The sequence below is a fragment of the Macaca mulatta genome, chromosome 13 (genome assembly GCF_049350105.2).
Source record: "Macaca mulatta isolate MMU2019108-1 chromosome 13, T2T-MMU8v2.0, whole genome shotgun sequence".
Taxonomy (NCBI): domain Eukaryota; kingdom Metazoa; phylum Chordata; class Mammalia; order Primates; family Cercopithecidae; genus Macaca; species Macaca mulatta.
In genome coordinates this window covers 85277707-85290358 of record NC_133418.1, presented here as the reverse complement: position 1 = coordinate 85290358, position 12652 = coordinate 85277707, and positions in this window count along the sequence as shown.

Genomic DNA, 12652 nt, shown 5'->3' with positions numbered 1-12652 from the left:
GTGGGTTCATTAGCATGGTGTTTCTAGCCCCTCCTACCCTACCCCCATATGTATACACGTATGTTCTTGGTTGTTTAAAGGTAGCATTTCATTACCCACCTTTTTTCAAGATACAGGGAGACAAACACAGTCCTAATATTAGTACCACGGATTTCAACAAAAATATGTCTTGAAAATATATTTATCATATTATTGCCCCTCCAACTCCCCAACACCAGCCCCTTCCCTGTTTAGAGAGAACAGTTCCTGAAAAATATATAAGTAAGCACACATACACACATATTTTATTTTTGTTCAAGAATGACATGCATAGAGACATTATCAGAATCAATAGATTTTTTTTTTTTTTTTTTTCTGAGACAGAGTCTCGCTCTGTCACGCAGGCTGGAGTATAGTAGTGCAATCTCGGCTCATTGCAACCTCGGCCTCCGGGTTCAAGCAATTCTCCTGTCTCAGCCTCCAGAGTAGCTGGGACTACAGGCACATGCCACCATGCCCAGCTAAGTTTTGTATTTTCAGTAGAGATGGGGTTTCACCATACTGGTCAGGCTAGTCTCGACCACCTGACCTTAGGTGATCCACTGGCCTTAGCCACTCAAATTGCTGGGATTACAGACCTGGGCCACTGAGCCCAGCCCGAATCAATAGTTTTGTTTGCTGTAATTCATGGTACCCTTAAATGAGTCTTGAAAAATTAGCTCCCATATATGACTTAACATTGACCTTGTTCTTACAGCTGTATCATTTGTAGAATAAATGCCACGGCCTCTTCTCTTTCACACACACCCACCTGGGCAGGCACAGGGCAAGTGACAGGTGCCACCCATGCTCTGATCTCAGACCAGCTGATGTAGAGCGCGAGAGGCTTGCACTGCTTCTTTGTCCATGGGCTGAGAATTATCTTTCATGTGGGGCTGGCAAAGCAATGCTTATATATACAAACATGCTTTTTTTTTTTTTTTTTTTTTTAAATACCTACACTCATTTGCCAGTTCACCCAGAGAAGCAACAGGTCTCAGGGCCAGAAGTTCTTTCTGCTGGAAGGGTCCAAATTAATCCTTTAGACATAGCTAATTCATTTCCTTCATGACCTCATTCACTGCTGCATAACCACCCTTCCTCCAAACCTCTACCCTGATCTCCTCCCCAAGTGGTGCTGAGTAGTTACATGAGAGCCCAATTTCTAATAACAAATGAAGTATTTTTTCCTTGTCATCACTTTAACGACAAGGGAAAGAAGCCCCCAAAGCCAGAGCAACAGAGACTGGATCAGGCATAATTTAGCTTCTCTTGAACCCTTTGCTCTACATACCTAACCCCCAACTGTGTTCTTAACACCTTTCACTTTTATGGCACCAAGAATAAGAATATAAATATTCTGCAGTTTCTCCTTCCTTTCTTTTTTTTTCTTTTTCTTTTTTTTTCCTTTGGCTGTTTTTCTATAAAGTCTTCATTACCAGTCCACATTCCCCTGGTTTTAATAACTGAGCCCCTTTTCTTTCTTCTAGTTAGCCTTGATGTCTTTTCTTTCTTCTGTACAATAGTTCTCCTCTGGATCAATAATGGTTACCTGCTTTATAAGTAACTCTCAAAAGACTTAGATTCTTTGTCAGAGTCCAAAGGCAACCTCTGGGGTCTTGGTAGCTTGGGTTCAGGTAATGAGAGCAATAGCAACATATGCTTTATTCTGTTAAATGCCAGGTGAAAATCCATTCTGATTGAATTTAAAGTGAAGTTGAAAGAAAAAATGTCTTCTCAGAAACAACTCATGGTTTTGCACAAACCTGAATAACTCACTAGACACATCTTTTCTGTGACTGTAACAGACAGATTAATCTGCGCTTGGGTTTCTCTGTTGCTTTCTAGAGCATCCACTATACTAATTCTCACACCTGTCCAGTTTCTGGATGGTAGATAGAGCAGCACCTTGGCTAAGGGAGCGAGGGCTCAGGTGAAGTAAACACCCCAAGAGAAAGGCAGACAAGCTCTCAGGAGGACCAGCTCAGACCTTCAAGCTCCAGCTGTTAAGAATGTTCATTTTCATATCTTTTGTAATTCCATAGACCTTTGGAACATTCTCAAAGAGGGAGCAGGGTCAGGGAGGAGGGGAGACGGTGGTGAGAGCTTCAGGCTACCTGTCTGAACAAGGAAGTAGCTTAACCACTGTGTTAGTTTCCAACTGCTGCTATCAATTACTACCAACTTAATGATTAAAATAAAAGATCATTTATTATCTTACAGTTCTCTAGGTCAGAAGTCCAAAATTAGTCTTACTGGGCTAAAGTGTTAGCGAGGCCGTGTTCCTTCTGGAATCTCTTAGGGGAATCCATTTCCTTGCCTTATTCATCTGCTGGAAGTTTTCACGTGCATTCCTTGATTCATGGCCCTCTTCCTCCATCTTCAAAGCCGGCAGGGCTGCACCTCTCTGACTCTTTCTCTATTGTCACATTTCTCTTTCCCAGGCTCTAGCTGAGGTTTCTCTGGTTTTAAGAACTCACGTGATTAGATTGGAGCCATGTGAATAATGCAACGGGGAAAGGATACTCTCCCCATTTCAAGATTCTCAATCACAGCTGCAAGGTCCTTTTTACCACTTCAGGTGACTTATTCATATGTAGGGGAGGGGGAAGTCAATTATTCTGTCCTACCACAACCACAAAATTGATACCCTCACTGAGATGGAAAAAGGAAGCTTCTACTTTGGACCTGATGTTGTGAGTGAGTCAGGAGGGCCGCACCAGCTCAGGACGCAGAGTTTCCAGGAGGCCCTGGTCAATGGTATGGAGAATTACAGGACCATCCAGAACTGCTAGAAGAGGAAGGGCTCCCATGATGTGACCAGTGGAGCCTGCAGCCTATTAGTGTCAATAGAGAGGTTGAAGCAAGAATCAAGCTTCCTGGGTCTGAGGGGCAAATAAAATAAATATTAAAAACATTTTTAAATAAAAATAAAACAAAAAATGTTAATTTTTGGAGAACTTCGGCAGTCAAAGGAGGGAGAGGAATCATTCTATGGCTGGAGAACATGGGAAGATTAAAGGTTTTTTGTTTGTTTTGTTTTGTTTTGTTTTTTACTTTAAGTTCCAGGATACAAGTGCAGAATGTATAGGATTGTTACACACATATACATGTGCCACGGGGGTTTGCTGCACCTATCAACCTGTCATCTGTGTTTTAAGTCCCACATGCATTAGCTATTTGTCCTAATGCTCTTCCTCCCCTTGTGCCCCCACCCTCTGACTGGCCCCTGTGTGTGTTGTTCCCTTCCATGTGTCCATGTGTTGTTTTCATTGTTCAACTCCCACTTATGAGTGAGAACATGTGGTGTTTGAAGTTTTTTTGAAGGTAGAGAAAACTCATGTATGTTTGAAGAAGGGACATGGAGAAGAGACTAACGTCACCCATAAAACTGAAATTAAGGTTTTAATGTGAATTTAAAAATTGTCATTATTAATATTATTATTGCTTGCCTGTACTAAAATTTCACGTGTCAGACTGATGTGTTGTCAAATAAAGTAGAAGTCAAAAAAAAAAATCCCGTTACAGCTGAGGGTCCTTCTCACTTCTCATTTGTTTCGCCATCATTGCTAGATTTATTCTTAATCACCATTCTTCCATCATGTCATTATCCTTCTCTCCATGGCCTAAGATCTTGTGTTTCTTGTGTTGTTCAAATCTTCTACAGTCTGAATCTAATCAATATTTCCAAACTTAGCCTGAGCTTTTTATCACAAACCCTCCTCTCTGGCAGGACCCAGATGCTCAATGTCTTGTGTACATACCATGTTCATTACTATCTCTGAGTTCACATGGTTTTCCATTCTCCAAATACTCTTCTTCCTCTCCACCAATTTACTCATTTAGATCTTTGAAAGCTTAAATTCCATTAATACTTTGACTATCTCCATTTATAAAAGTCCCCCTTTCTTTGAACACATTAACATTTACTAAACACATTATAGGTCAGTAGATAACTTCCATAAGGTCCAGTAATCACACCCACCCATCTTCCTGCAACGTCACTACATTCTCAGTTCTTTCCACTGTTACTGTGGATGAACTATGTGTGTGCCTACCTAAAACAACCTCTCCACTTATCTGCCAGATCCCGTCCCCTCCTGCCCACTTACAGACTTTGCTCCAGGAAGTCTCCCTCTCTTTTTTTGTATCAATTTTTCCATCTCTCAATAATCATTCTCATCTGCGTACAAAAATACTGCTTTCCCCCCATCCTCAGTAAAACAAACCCTCTCTTAATGCCACTTTCACCACTTGCTATTACTCCTTCTTTTTCCCTTTATGACAAAACTCCTTGAAAGAATTTTGCCTATAACCATTGCTATAACTTCTCTCTTTCCATTCTCTCTTGAACTAATTCCAAACATATATTCCCAATGCTCTGATTAAACTGCTCTTATTAAGGGCACTAAAAAGACCCATGTTGCTAAATCTAATGCTCAGTTACCAGTTCTCATCTTGCTTGACTAATCAGCAACTTTGAGATGCTGATGATTCTCTACTGTTTGAAATACTTTCTTCACTTGGCTCCCAGGATTCCACACTCTCTTACCTCTCTGGCCACTCCTTTTCAGTCTCTTTTGTTGGCTCCCATTGATCTCCTAGACCTCAGCACGAAGCAGTTTTCCATGTTCCTCTCCTCTATTCTATCAACACCTACCCCCTGGATGACATCATTCAGTCTCATGGTTTAGGTCCCATCTATATGTTGATTATCATGTCTCTCAAATTTACATATTTAATCTGAAACTCTCCTGTGAACTCTAGACTTGTATATCTTACTGCCCACTCAACATGTCCACTTGGATATCTAATAAGTATCTCAATATCAGGAGCTCAGTGTGCTCCAAACTGAGCTGATACTGTCCCTGCCCACCCTGTACTTTCCACAGTCTTCCGCATGTCTGTTGATGACAACTCCACCCAGTCCCTTTCTTTCTCTTTCACCACACACTACACGTCAGCTAATCCTATTGGTTCTACTTTCAATATCTATCCAGAAACCAATCACTTCTCACCACTCTACTTTTATGACCTGGTCCAAAACACTGTAATCTCCCTGCTAGGTATACAAATAACAGTTAAGAGTGCAGCCCCTGAAGTCACACCATGAAGGTTTGAATCCTGGCACTGCCACTTACTAAGAGTAGGATGTTGAGCAAGTTATTTGCCCTCTCCGAGCATCAGTTTCCTCATTCGTAAAATGGGGATAATAGTAACAACAATATTACTGCTTCCAGTGCTAATAATATTAATTGTTACAAGGATTAAATGAGAAAAATGTATAAACTACTTAACAGTGCCTTGCAAATAGTATGTAATCCACACACATTGGCTATATACTATTATGCTATAAATCTATGAAAGCTTCATGACAATAGGTGGAAAATAGTAGGCAAGAAGATCAGAGAAATTGTGGAAATGGCCATTTTCCCAAGCATAAACAATCCAAATCTTCAAATACCCAAACTCACACTGAACCAGGTTGGAAAATTTTTGTACCAACCCACTCTGACTTGTGTCTATTGCTTGGTTTGTTGCTTTCTTTGTGCGGCTTTTACCTATAGATTTATAGAATAATAATCCATGGCTAACATTTCTTAATTAGGTACTATTTGCTGTCATTGCTCTTCTTTCTTTTATCTTGAGAAGAATTTCTATAGCTCCTCTTTTCCAAATTTTCATTCAGATCCTCAGACAGGCTTAGACCTGATCCTGCCTGTATGTGGGTTGGCCTCCCATTTCAGGATTTCATATCTCATTTGCTGTCACTTCTACCTATTAAAACATTCAAAAAGGGGGCTCTATAAGAATTACAAACCACTGCTCAAGAAAATAAAAGGACACAAACAAATGGAAAAACCTTCCACCTCATGGATGGAAAGGCTCAATATTGTGAAAATGGCCATACTGCCCAAAGTAATTTATAGATTCAATGTTATTCCCATCAAACTACCACTGACATTCTTCACAGAATTAGAAAAAAACTACTTTAAAATTCCTAAGGAACCGAAAGAGAGCCTGCATAGCCAAGACAATTCTAAGCAAAAAGAACAAAGCTGGAGGCATCATGCTACCTGACTTCAAACTATACTACAAGGCTACAATAACCAAAACAGCATGGTACTGGTACCAAAGCAGACATATAGACCAATGGAACAGAATAGAGACCTCAGAAATAAGACCACACATCTAAAACCATCTGATCTTTGACAAACCTGACAAAAACAAGCAGTGGGGAAAGTATTCCCTATTTAATAAATGGTGCTGGGAAAACTGGCTAGCCATATGCAGAAAACCAAAACTGGACCCTTTCCTTACAACTTACACAAAAATTAACTCAAGATGGATTCAAGGCTTAAATGTAAAACCCAAAACCATAAAACCCTAGAAGAAAACCTAGACAATACCATTCAGGACATAGGCATAGGCAAAGATTTTATGATGAAATCACCAAAAGTAATTACAATAAAAGCTTAAATTGTCAAAAGAGATCTAATTAAACTAACCAGCTTCCGGCCAGGTGCAATGGCTTACGCCTGTAATCCCAGCACTTTGGGAGGTTGAGGTGGGCGGATCATGAGGTCAGGAGATTGAGACCAGCCTGGCCTACATGGTGAAACCCCATCTCTACTAAAAATACAAAAATTAGCTGGGTATGGTGGTACGTGCCTGTAATCCCAGCTACTTGAGAGGCTGAGGCACAAGAATCACTTGAACCCAGGAGGCGGAGGTTGCAGTGAGCTGAGATTGCACCACTGCACTCCAGCCTGGTCACAGAGTGAGACACTGTCTAAAAAAAAAAAAAAAAAAAAAGAAGCAGCAAAACAAACAAACAAACAAAACTAACGAGCTTCTGCACAGTAAAAGAAACTATCATCAGAGCAAACAGGCAACCTACAGAATAGGAGAAAATTTTTGCAATCTACCCATCTGGCAAAGGTCTAATATCCATAATTTGTAAGTAGCTTAAATAAATTTACAAGAAAAAAAACAACCCCGTCAAAAAGTGGGCAAAGGATATGAACAGACACTTCTCAAAAGAAGACATATATGCAGCCAACAAATACATGAAAAAAAGCTCAACAGCACTCATCATTAGAGAAAAGCGAATCAAAACCACAATGAGATACCACCTCATGCTGCTCAGAATGGTGATTATTAAGAAGTCAAGAAACAACAGATGCTGGTGAGGCTGTGGAGAAACAGGAACAGTTTTGGTGGGAATGTAAATTAGTTCAGCCATTGTGGAAGACAGTGTGGCGATTCCTCAAGGATCAGGAACCAGAAATACCATTTGACCCAGCAATTCCATTACTGGGCATATAGCCAAAGGAATAGAAATCATTCTCTTATAAAGATACATGCACACATATGTTTATTGCAGCACTATGAACAATAGCAAAGACATGGAACCAACCCAAATGGCCATCAATGATAGACTGGATAAAGAAAATGTGGCACATATACACCATAGAATACTATGCAGCCATAAAATGGAATGAGATCATGTGCTTTGCAGGGACGTGAATGAAGCTGGAAGCCATCATCCCCAGCAAACTGACACAGGAACAGAAAACCAAACACCGCATGTTCTCACTCATAAGTGGGAGTTGAACAATGAGAATACATGGACACAGGGAGGGGAACAACACACATCAGGGCCTGTCAGGGGGTGGCGAGGAGTGGGAGAACATTAGGACAAATCGCTAATGCATGTGGGCCTTAAAACCTAGGTGACGGATTGATAGGTGCAGCAAACCACCATGGCACACATATACCTGCGTAACAAACCTGCATGTTCTGCACATGTATCCTGGAACTCAAAGTAAAAAATAATAATAATAAACAAAAATAAAAATAAAAAAGGGGGCCCTATAAACCCAGTTAACACTGCAATGAGAGCCATTGTAAATTCTCATTTTATTGACAAAAAGAACCTGGGTTTCTTGGCAAAAGTAGTTGATACGAAAAAAGGTAAACTGCTGAGTGAGAATGAAAAAAGCAAGTAATTAAAACTACACCCACGAACTTCAGGACCAAAACAGCCAGACATCTTTCAGAAAAGGAAGCTGATAAATTAAAGAATTTCCCTAGATACCCAGAAAATAACCTTTTATATTTGGGATTCAACTTCAGTGTTTGAAACTCCAGGATTTTCTTTTGGCTAAACACAAAGATTCTTAGGAGGGAATCCCTTGCTGTTGTTATTTGGTTTCAGCGGGGTCCAGAAGGGCACATGGTGACTTGGCTGTAAAACACTAAGAGACACCTTCCCCATTGCCATGCCCTCCCCAACTCGCCACTCATGTAATCTGAGGCTCTCGGTCACAGGCAGGTTGCAGACACCAAATAAATTAGGCAGATGGAACTCATACGTCAAAGACGCCTACTTGAATTCCTTTTTGGCCATTAGTGCATTTCCTCTCTTTCTTTTTTAATCAGCCTCATGAATCTGACCTTGACAAGGTCCTGCCTCTCTATAGCATAGTTGGAGGTGAGATGGTAATATGTCCCAGAGCTTTCATTTTCTTCTCCACTTGAGTAACCACCAATGCCATGTGGCACCCATTCATTATGGGGCTCAGGTGCGGCTGTGAGGAGGCATGTGCCAAGTTCTGCCAAATTGGTTACTCCTTCCAAAAGAACAGGATGGTTCTCCACACACTGAATATCAGATGATTACACTTCACAGTGCCCAGTGAAATCCTGGCATGCCTAGAGCTATAAGGAACACAACACATTGTTAGATATTCTTCTGAGTATCTGGTTCATAATAGCTATTTACATACTGGCTAATGACTACCTGGATTCACATAATTTTTAAGGGGGTTTATCCAATTCAAGAATTGAAGACAAAATCAGAGTTGTCCAGAATAGTAACCTTGTTCTCTGAGGTGGGAGCAAATGCCAATGGACTTGTGTTGAATTCACCATTTTCAGGGATATCTGACTCAATGTTTGTCTCCTGGTCTTGACAATGGAAATCTGGAATACCGACCTAGCTCATGTGGGCAAAGTATGGATTTCTCACCACTTGTAAAAAGCTGCCTTCTGGCTTCTAGCAGTTACATCTTTGCTAGTCTTGGGTCCTTTGTGAGTTTTTGCCGTTTTCTCTCTGCCCTTCTTAGAAGGAGGCTGTCTCTTTTTCTCCTTTCAACCAGAGGCTGTCCACAGCTGGCTCAATGTCCCCTTGTGCTGTCAGGTCCCCTCCCCTCCTCCTTGGTTGGGGAGGGGAAGTTTCAGGCACTCCCTTTATTCTCCAAGCATGATTTGTACCCATAAAATGTGGTAGCTATGGGCAGTCTTTTTCTATAGCGGTCTTTCTATCTAGTCCATTTTAAAGACCTTGAGAAATGGAGATACCTTATCGTACTCTGACAGCTTATTTCTGCTATTCACAAAACAGCATTAAACTCCTTTTATGGGCTCATAACAAAATAGCCTATTGAAAGAATATAATGGCCCTCGTGCTTTTGAATGCTCATCATTTCACTATTACTAAGGATGCTTTATGTTTTTAGGGGCCTGATGATAGGTCTTCACGCTTTTCATTAGGGCATAATCCTTGGGAGAGTAATGCTGTATACCACTTCCAGGACTGTGGCCTGCAAATGTGAGCAGTCACCAAATATTATTGTTGGAGCTGATAAATGAGAACAATGACAATAGCTGTCATTCATATATTGAGCTCTTTTTATAGAGCAGATTTTGCATTCTTTATGTTGATAAGTGCTTTATATCCATTATGTGTTTGGATGCTCCTAACATTCTAAAAAAAGATATTATTATTCTTATCCCCATTTCATGGATGAGGAAATTGAGGCCTGAAGAGGCTAAGTACTCCCCCATTGTGAAAATCACACTAGAATTTAAACCCAAGTCTCTCTGATGCCACATCCTAGACTCTATGTTGTACTGTTACTGTGTCATCATAGATTATTAGATTCCCCTGTCTTCGCTATGAGGACACATATTTTCTTAGTTTCCCCCCCCTATTTTCCTTCTCATGCTTTCTTGTGGTACCTCCTCTTCTAATGGAAATCTAAATGCTTGTGCCTCAGAGCCTGGATCTAGACCTCTTAGTTTTTCTAGCTATACTTTCCCCTAAGCAATTTCATCAAGTCCCATGAGTTTAATTATCACTATGCATATAGCACCTATGCGCTCATATAGCCAAAATCTAAATCTCTAGTCCAGATGCTTCCCTTACTCTCAGGTTCACACATCCAATTGCCTCTCCAACTGAGACTGGCAGTACCATTCAAGCACTCACACCAGAAATGTAGCATGGCTCTTGATCGCTTCTTTCCCTCATCTGCACTCGCAGTAATTTTTTAAAGTTCATTTTTATTTTTAACTTTTATTTTAGGCTTGGGGGTACATGTGCAGGTTTGTCATATAGGTAAACTCATGTCACGGGGTTTATTGTACCGATTAGTTCATTACCCAGGTACTAAGCCTAGTACCCAATAGTTACTTTTTCTGCTCCTCTCCCTCCTTTCATCCTCCCCCATCAAGTAAACCCCAGTGTCTGTTGTTCCTTTCTTTGAGTCCATGAGTTCTCATCGTTTGGCTCCCACTTATAAGTGAGAACATGCAGTATTTGGTTTTCTGTTATTGCATTAGTTTGCTAAGGATAATGACCTCCAGCACCATCCATGTAATTCTATGATTTTGACCTTTACCCATTTCTCTCTGTTTCCACTGCTGCCTCCTTAGTCCAAGTTGCTAATATTTCTTGTCTGCATGATTGCAATAGCTTCCTGACTGGCTTCCCTGCCTTCATACTTGTTACCCCCAGCTTCAAACCCCCAGCTAATATTTCTTGTCTGCATGATTGCAATAGCTTTCTGACTGGCTTCCCTGCCTTCATACTTGTTACCCCCAGCTTCAATCCATTTTTCACATAGCTGTCTGAGTGACATTGCAAAACATTATTCAATGCCTCTCCCCTGCTTAAAACTCTTCCAAGTTTTTCTTCGGACTGGAGTCCAAACTCCATAGTTTGGCCTTCAAGGCCTGCATAATCTAGCATTGACTGTTTCTGCAATTTCATCTCATACTGCCCCTTCCTCATCCACTACTCTCTAGGTCTCTTTGCAGTTCCTCAGTGACACAAAACTCTTTCCTGCCTCAGGACCCTTGCACTGGCTGTTCCCTCTGCCTGGAATGCTCTTTCTCTGGCCCATGGGTGCTCAATAATGTTCATGGAATAAATAAGAATAGATTGTTTCTCTTATTTGAATACTATAAATAACTAATATGAGAAAAATAATGTGTCATTAAATTTTAGCCATTTGTATTTATAACATTTAAATTATATGGTCTTGATATGATAGACCTATGGAATTTCTGAAGCATGTTTATGTGTTTACATGGATGGAGTAGGGAGGATAAGCGAGTGAGAGGAAGGTATTTAGCATGTGGTAACCATGAATCATGCATCCTGTGAGATAGATTGTGATATCCCTATTTTTCAGAGTTCAGGTGGTTTGGGAAGTTAGGTCACTGGCTAAGGGTGAACAGGTAGAAAGAAGTGGGCCTGGAATTTACATGTGGTTTGACCCCAGGACCCATGTGCATTCCCCAGGTCCTGGTGCCTTTGAGCAGACACAGCAGAGAGAGAAGTTTGAAGGTAAAAAAGAGGAAGGACACCTGGAAATACTGGCGTTTTTGTTCATCTGGGCAGTATCACAGGTGGTTGTGAATCAGAGACACTGGATATCTTAGTTATATCCAGTTCTGCCTTATTTGTCAAACATGGCCCAAAAGAGCTGAATTAGACCCCAACTTCAAAACCCAGTATCCATACACAAAGAAAAGGTGGTAAATACAGTTAGGTGTGGCAATTAATGAGCCACCATCTGCTAAAACATCACACTTTAAGTGGGACTTAACATGGTTATGGGTTTCTTTGAACCTTTTTTTTTTTCCTTTCCCACCATATGTGCTTAAAGGCTCCAAAAAGGAAACAGCTTAATCCAGGAATGTGAAAAAGAATGGTGACATTCTGCGGTGTGTCAGTGAAATGAGAAACTTATCAGGCGCTGTCTATTTTGGGGGTTTTGTGGTATTTTATGGTTCCAGGCTTCTAGTCAGTGACAAAATGGCACTGCCAAGATGACTTACCACATGCGTGGGGTATAGCAGAGCACCATGATAGGTGCTGCTTCTAAAATTTACTTTTGGCTTTGCCCTGGACTGAGTTGACACACATACAGAAAATACTCCTTTTCCTCCAAGGCCTAACTAAGATAGCATCTTGGCTTACCCATATTCTTCCCAATGGAGAAACGAATCTCTCTGTAGTAGGTTTTCCTGTTGCATTGTTTTTGTACCTCGGTGACAGTACTAGTTTCAGGCTGTCCTCTTTGTGGCTTCATGCATTTCTATCTTCCTCTCCAACTACCCTAAAGCCCCCTGAGGGCACAGACCGTGTTTTCTTCATCTTTACAAAATCCAGTGGGACTTTGCACAATAACTTACATTGGAGGTGCTCAATAGATGCTGTTGAATTAAAATAAAAATGTTTTAGGAGAACAATTTACAGTGATGACTTTAACATAAGACACCTCAAAAATGTGCAAAATGCACATTTTGTATATATTGTATATATTTGTAGGTTAACAAT